Source organism: Ctenopharyngodon idella, chromosome 16, assembly GCF_019924925.1.
Source record: "Ctenopharyngodon idella isolate HZGC_01 chromosome 16, HZGC01, whole genome shotgun sequence".
NCBI lineage: Eukaryota > Metazoa > Chordata > Actinopteri > Cypriniformes > Xenocyprididae > Ctenopharyngodon > Ctenopharyngodon idella.
In genome coordinates this window covers 33,700,001-33,707,500 of record NC_067235.1, presented here as the reverse complement: position 1 = coordinate 33,707,500, position 7,500 = coordinate 33,700,001, and the positions used below count along the sequence as shown (strand labels likewise).

The 7,500-nt window shown below is 37.1% G+C and overlaps 1 protein-coding gene across 6 annotated transcripts in view; it reads right to left on the bottom strand.

Moving 5' to 3' along the window:
* The window catches only part of LOC127497434 (DNA-binding protein SATB1), a 72,935-nt gene that overhangs the window by 64,761 nt on the left and 674 nt on the right, over positions 1 to 7,500 (bottom strand). For 5 of the 6 annotated variants that reach the window (XR_007925543.1, XM_051865887.1, XM_051865891.1 and 2 more), the window contains exon 1: positions 5,729 to 6,614. The exons of the other annotated variant lie outside the window; for it this stretch is intronic. The gene's annotated coding sequence lies outside the window, so the exon portion shown is untranslated. Of the gene's footprint in view, positions 1 to 5,728; positions 6,615 to 7,500 lie in introns of those variants that run through there. 6 annotated transcript variants of the gene reach the window in all.

Here is a 7,500-nt window from a genome sequence, read left to right as displayed (position 1 = left end):
GGGTTGTTTTAACCCAGCGGTTGGGTTGTTTTAATCCAGTGATTGGGTTAAACGTTTTATTTAACTCAACTACACTGTAAAAAATAATTTTCATGATTTATCACAACACTTTTTCTTTTGTCAAATTGACTTCAATAATTAATGTGGTTCAGATAACATAATATTTTGAGTTAAACCAATCGCCTTACCCAACCAGGTAACTTACTTTTTTAAGTTAAACCGACAATTCTTTTTTACAGTGTATTGTTTGAAAATCACTGCATTTCTTGCTTAAAATGTAACCAAAATATGTTGGAAATTAACATTTATTAATAAGTTTAATAAATAATAGTTAAACAATAAACTTATTAATAAATGTTCACCTTTTGATTATTATTGTTTCCTCTAGTAATTATGTGTCTGATTTTTAATTTCCAACATATTTTGGGTTCATTTTAAGCCAGCCATATAGTCATTTTTAAACAAAAGTTGAGTCAAAAGCAAACATTTAAAACAAACCGCTGGGTTAAAACAACCCAATCACTGGGTTTGTCCATTTTCAACCCAACTTGGGTTGTTTTTAACCCAGCATTTTTTTAGAGTGCATAATAGGAGCTGTTTCCACCTCATCTGAGACTTTTATTGGTGCAAACTAGTTAATTTGGTCATACTAAAATAAATAAACTATTTTATCTAAGACTTCTTGGGTTTCCGAATTTGAGATGCATGAGTAGCTTCATTTGATATGACATCAGATTAAATATTTGGTCATACATACATTTTTTTGCAAACAAAAAAGAGTTTTATTTTGACTAGGAAGTAGGGCCCCAGAGGACAGCATCCTAAAGATGTTTTGTTGTTTATTTAGCCTTTTCCCATTTATCCCAGAATAGTGACACTGTATGTGTAAGTGTGCATCCAAAGTTAGAATCCCTCATGACAACAAGACAGTGCGGTCTTCCTCTCTTTAGCTGCACTGGAGGCAGTTTATCACTCGGCACACTTCACCAGTGCTATTCTGAATGCTCACGCGCGTAGGTGTTGTTTAGTCTATGTGCTTGCCACTTCCGCAATGTTAAATGTGCATTAACAAGATTATTTGAGGTAGTGTTATAAATCAGAGCCAAGAGCATCTCGGCAGTTTGATAACACAAACAGCATGGGGTAAGTCATCAGTGCCCACCACATACCGAACACAGACACTGAATCAATGCGCAGGCAAACGGGCAGTATACAAATCTCCATTAGAAGCATTCAAAACAAACATTTCCTGGAAACACGAAAACGTGGAACTCATTACAGTCTCGAAATATTGGTCGCTGGCACATTTGAGACAGAATAGAAGAGCACATTAATACAGTAGTTTGTAGTTGACTGTGCACAACTCACATGACACGTATTAAATAAAAAACATTAATAATAATAATAATAATAATAAACAGCAGAAATAGACTGTCCACGAGGGACTTTATAAAGCGTTTTAAATCACATGCACTGACAAAAACAGAGCAAACTCATAGTGAACAGTCATTTCTGTCTAGTGCGCACTGTGTAGACTGTAAAAGTCCTCCTGTGGCTTCCTCACATCTGAACACCTGCCAAATAAAGTGTGCCAGACTTTTAAATCACTGAAGAGCTTTTGCGGGATCCTAAAGTCCAGCCGCAAACAACCGAACAACGTCAACAACAACAAAAAAAAAAGACCCTGCTCTTTGAGACTCCCGAAGGAATCCGTATTAATTATTTAAAAACAATTACTAGAGAGAGAGGCTCTTTATCGCTTGTTTATCGAATTATAAAACAAATCCTTCATCTAACAATCAAGAGAGATCAGTTTCAAGGCCCGGGAAATTACTTTTCTGTCACTGCAGTGGGGCAGCGTCACATGATCAAATAATTAGCCCTCTAATTTCTGCCTCGTGGATTGCGACGTATCAACAATTAATAAGGTTAAAGAACGCTGTGAAGCTCTTTGTCCAGAACTTTTCAAGTTCTCTGGCTCATTTTACTACGCATTCATCTATCAAAATGAGTGCAATGCTCTCGCATGATGCACTGCACAGATATTCCACACAGAAACAGGCGATTAAATGCAACAAATTGAGTTGCATATCCTTGAGAGTTTTGTGGTGAGCGACACCAAGGTCATCAGGTTCAATGATAAAATGTGCACCTTAAGTTATGCATAAAATAAGGCGCATCAGAGGCCTGATGATAAAAAGGCCTTTTACCAACACACCTCTTCCCTCTCTTTTTAGTGTTTCTCTCTCTATATGTGTGCACGACAAATCAAAAGCAACAAATGCTTCTTTTCAGTCAACTACACTGCAAAGGCAAAGATTTGTATGGCGTTAATCTGCGTCCCTCCAAATCTCTATAAGTGCATATGTGTGTGTGTGTGTGTACTGTAAAAGAGAGTATCTACTTTAATTGTTTCTTGCGAGTATGTGGGTGGGTATTAAAACCCTGATCTTTTGCAGTATGTGCATTCCTCTGATACATACTGCTTTCTTTGTGTCGTCTTACCAGAACAAAGGATTCGAGAAAACCTACACAGATCGGATAACGACAAGCATAGAAATAGCAGACAATAACATCAGATCAAAACATATGGAGTGTCTAAATTTAGGTTATGCGAAATTTTGCAAGGTTTAAGGTGGCTCCGGGTGCGTATTTCAAATTCTATTAGTGACGGTTCTATTAGTGCTCTTCTGATTTTACACAAATGTCATTTAGCCCGGGCATGACCAAATCAACATGACGCACTTTTGACGCTTTGTCCTCTTAAAAAAGATCCGGCAGCGATTCTTAAAGCCAGATAAAAGCATAAATAAAAAATAAGAGTTAGCGCTTGAGGAATTAAACACGAGATGAGATGCGGATTTTAGCACTGATGTATGCAAATGATTTAGGAAAAAAGTTGCTAAATTATTTTCGAGTTGCATGCTTGACTCAGAGCCCAAGTATGCACAAACAATCCTCAATTTTCCTTTCTTCTTTTTTTTTCCCCCAAACTGGTTTGAGCTTGTCATCAAAAGTCTCTGATTCATTGTTACCTTTCCTAACTATTAGAAAACAGGGTGGAATCTCCAAGCAGCCGCATATTAAAAAACGAGACAGACCTCTTATTTGCTGGCGACAGTCTAATAAATGCATACGCTGGCAGCTAAACAGGTATTTACCGTGCTCTAACCACAAGTATAATTCTTCTCTTTGCTGAGCTGTTATTTCATCCTAGCGTTCGTGGTGAAGACGATTAATGGTGAGAGACCAACCAAGAAGTTCTTCAGGAATTTGAGCTTTCCTTGATTGCTGTCACTTACAACAGGACGAATCATGCGAGACGGAGTGGAAATAATTCATCAAGGACGAGTTGCCTTGATTATACTCTCAGGTGCACGCTGAAAATAACCGATGCACCGTGCCGGATAATTGGTCTCAAAGGGTCGGGAGGGCGAGCGGCGTGTGCTTCTCCCTGACAAAGATGCAACTTTGGTCAGACCGAGTCTTCACGATATCACCTACTCTGACATCCTGTTGCTAATCGCAGCTCAACGCATTCGAGGCCTTAGCAAGTCAGGCGGGAGAACACGAGAGGATGCTTTTCAACAAACATCTGCGTGTGAGCGTGCCAAATAATGCAGAGATTTGGGACACAGATATCAGAGGTGCGGGAGAGCATCTCAACAACCAGCCGTGGAAATGGGGTTAAGCGATGCCAATAAAAAATGGTTAACAACTTTCAGGTTGACATCAAGAGGGCCCACACGGTTTCACATCGGCAGACTGTACTTCTCAACGTGACGGTGTCGACAAGATGTAAGAATGAGAAAAACCTGCATAATAGCAGCGACTTTGATGTCTAACAGCACTTACAAGAAGCAAACCTGACGCTGGCAGGAAAAGCTCACAAGCTCTATTCTGAGAAACACTGACCAGATCAACCACACTAATTCTACCCCAGATAACTTGAGGGGCTGAGAGTAATCTCAAGAAGAATAACCTCGTTTTCACCACAGTGACCTCCTAATGAGGGATCAGATATACTCTGACACACTTTTTGTCATTTCATTTTCAGTACAGTCACACTAATAATATTTCAGGTTACTGCACCTTGATTCAATTCTATACAGTCGACTTTTAATTAATAGAATTTGTGGACATCAGCACCTTCTTGCTCACGAATAACTGTGGTGAACATCTTCACGAGATCATATGCACTTCCTTCATCAACACATCATCGCATAACTGCAGCATAATAATAATAGTAATGTATGCTTGCCACACATAACCATAACAGTAATGTACATAAATTTAAATGAAGCACTTTGTAATATAATTTATTCTATCACACCCCATATAATTGGCAATTAGAAGCAGTAGATATGCATTAAAAGCACACAGACTTATATGTTTTTATTTTATTTGTTCAGAGTGCCTATAAGCAATTCGAGTCAAAATGTATGCAAAAAAATGCATTCATCTCAGTTGTGAAGAATTATTTTTAATGCTAAGCTCCACTGCAAATATATATTGACAGTAGATTTTATGAATACGCAAAAATACACTGTAAAAAATGTTGTTATCATAACGTTTTATCAACTTAGATAATGTAGTTCAAATAACATCATATTTTGAGTTTCTGTTGAATCTCCTATTAACTCGACTTTTTAATTTCAATGAACTCAAATATATACTGAAAGTAGGTTTTATGAATACACAAAAACACACTGTAAACACTATTTTCATGATTTGTTATCATAACATTTTTTCTTTTGTCAAATCAACTTAGATAATGTAGTTCAGATAACATAATATTCTGAGTTTCTGCTGATTAAATCAATCGCCTTCATTGTATTAACTAAAATTTTTAATTTCAATGAACTCAAATATATACTGAATGCACAAAAACACACTGTAAACACTATTTTCATGCTCTGTTATCATAACATTTTTTTTTTTTTAGATAATGTGGTTCAGATAACACAACATTTCAAGTTTCTGTTGATTAAACTGATCGCAACTCAAATTTTTAATTTCAATGAACTAGAAATTATAAGGCAACCAGGTAATCGACTAAAAAATTCTTTTTTACGTGCATTTGACTTTTAACTTAATATTATAAATACATTTCTTTAAAACATTACTGTACTTAAATGTGCATCTGAATCTGCTCGCCTTTTTTTCTTTGCATGCAAATGCATGTAAACAAGTCTCACGTTTGCAACTGTAAACATCACAGGGTCCTGACCACTATATTGAACTGTAAAACTCCTGATATATAAGTTATCCATCACACCAGCTCACAGAAACAGAAAACACACAGTGTGATGTGATTCTCTGCAGGGCGGGCTTTATTTAGAAACATTTAGTTCTATTAGTCATTTCATCTTATTTAGGAGCATGTCTGCCTCTTGACTCCATAAAATGGGATTTTTTTCCTCCTTTTTTTTTTTCCTATTTAGATCTTATGCACACATGCATATGTCATTAATAGTGCTACACACAATCCTGACCTCTGATTTGTGTTTAAAACACTCTTATAAATCATTGCATCTGTCAAGACACTATTAAAAATGAACTATGATACAGATGATGCAGATATCAGTGCAACCTGAAAGTCTGATTTTTCCTCCCCTCATTATCAATTGTTTATCTATTGATAAGAGAGATCTGACTGCTCGTTAAATATCCAGCAGCGGAGCAGATGCTCAGACACACCAGAGAACGAACGGAAATACTACAATACCTTAGACAAGTTAGCAATCTCCTCGAATGATTTCCATCCAAAAGTTGAGAACGCTCGTTTAACTTCGTCCCCGCGCTGAGAGATCCAAAGCCGGCGCGCGTCCACAGCTGTGCTCGCTGATGGAGATGGAGGTGTCCCTGCGCGTGCCGCTGAAGTTGGGAGCGCACGGACTGCGCGCAACGTGGGCTGCGGTGCGGGATAGAAGCGCGAGAGAAGGGGGAGGGTTCGAGCTCGATGAGAGGGGTGTCAGGTAAACGAACCGCCCCTCCCCGTCGACATAAGACGATCTGCCAGCTGTGGCGCACCGCGTCTTCTTGCCCCACTTTGATTTTTGGCGCGGCGCGTCTCCACGCGCGCTCTCCAGGGACTCATCCACTTTCACACTCAACCATTCTCATATTTACACACCACATGTTAAAATTGTCAGGAAGGAGGACGGTATAAAATTATTTAAAACTTGCCATCCACAGCCACGGTGTGTTTACACTTCTAGTCGTGCGACTTTTTTTTTTTTTTTTTTATCTTGATAAAACATTTTATTTTTATTTTTATTTTTTTATATATAAAAAAGCGCATTTATACTTCAATAAGATTTCAATTATGCATTGAAATTCGACTGAATTCAGAGCGAACGGCGATGCGCATTTGAAGCGGATGTTGATTTTAATTTTAATGAAATTCATATATTAATTTTGTTCTTACTTCGTCACTTCAGTGGTTATTTTTTTAAGGTTTAGCCAATATAATAGAATTAAAACAAATCTGCATAATTTCCCTCCGAGATCTGATTTATGAGTTACACATTTTTGTCCGTTTTAATCATTAATTTTTAGATACACACTGATAAAGTTGTAATTTGCAGCACGTTTTATTTTATTCTGATGTTTTTAATCATTTATCTTTCACTCTAGTTTGATCCATCGCGATAAAAACATAAAGATCCGCCACATGGATATTATATTTTAATATTCAAGGCGGAAAAGGAAACTATTCGAGGCAGCTCTGCAGGAGTTTTTGCACCAGATATGATGATGAATCCTTTCAAATGTGAGTCATCCGACACAAAGATCACGTTATTAGAAAGCTTTTACACCAGAGTTAATGTGACATTTATTCGACAGTAAAAACATACATCAGATACCATCAGATTTCCAGTAGAGCTTCCTTTGATGAAGAGGAAATAATGAACGATTCTGAAGACAAAGTTTTGATTTTAAAAGAAAAACTATTTGAATTTAAAAAAATATTAATATATTCTCGTGTGAAAGTTCTCTCTCAGCCTGAATAATATCAGCATGCTTATTCATTACATGCATTGTGATCATATAGAATTTACACACATGATGCAACATGAGGAAACCTTGAATGAGTCGAGCAGACCAGAGAGAGATCATACATGACCACCAGCCTCCTGAAGTGACAGTACAAGTGTCTGAGAAAAAAATAATGAAGGGCAAAAACTATTTTTGGTGTATGGCTATCTTTATGTTGATTTGTGATCATTTTGATGACAGAACTGGCGTTTTTTAAATTTGATATGATTCCCAGTTTTAAATTAAATTTTGAATGAATTAATACAAAACAAAATGCATGCACAAAATCTAAAGCACTGGTTGCAGCAGCAGCACTCTTTGCATTTGACACTAATTTACACGTTTTTAGGATGAGCAGGAGATTTCCAAACAGCTTTATTTGACACACATGGGAATATTATATCAGAGAATGAGAAAACAGCGAGCAAAATGTGTGCCGACACTCTCACCTTCACGACC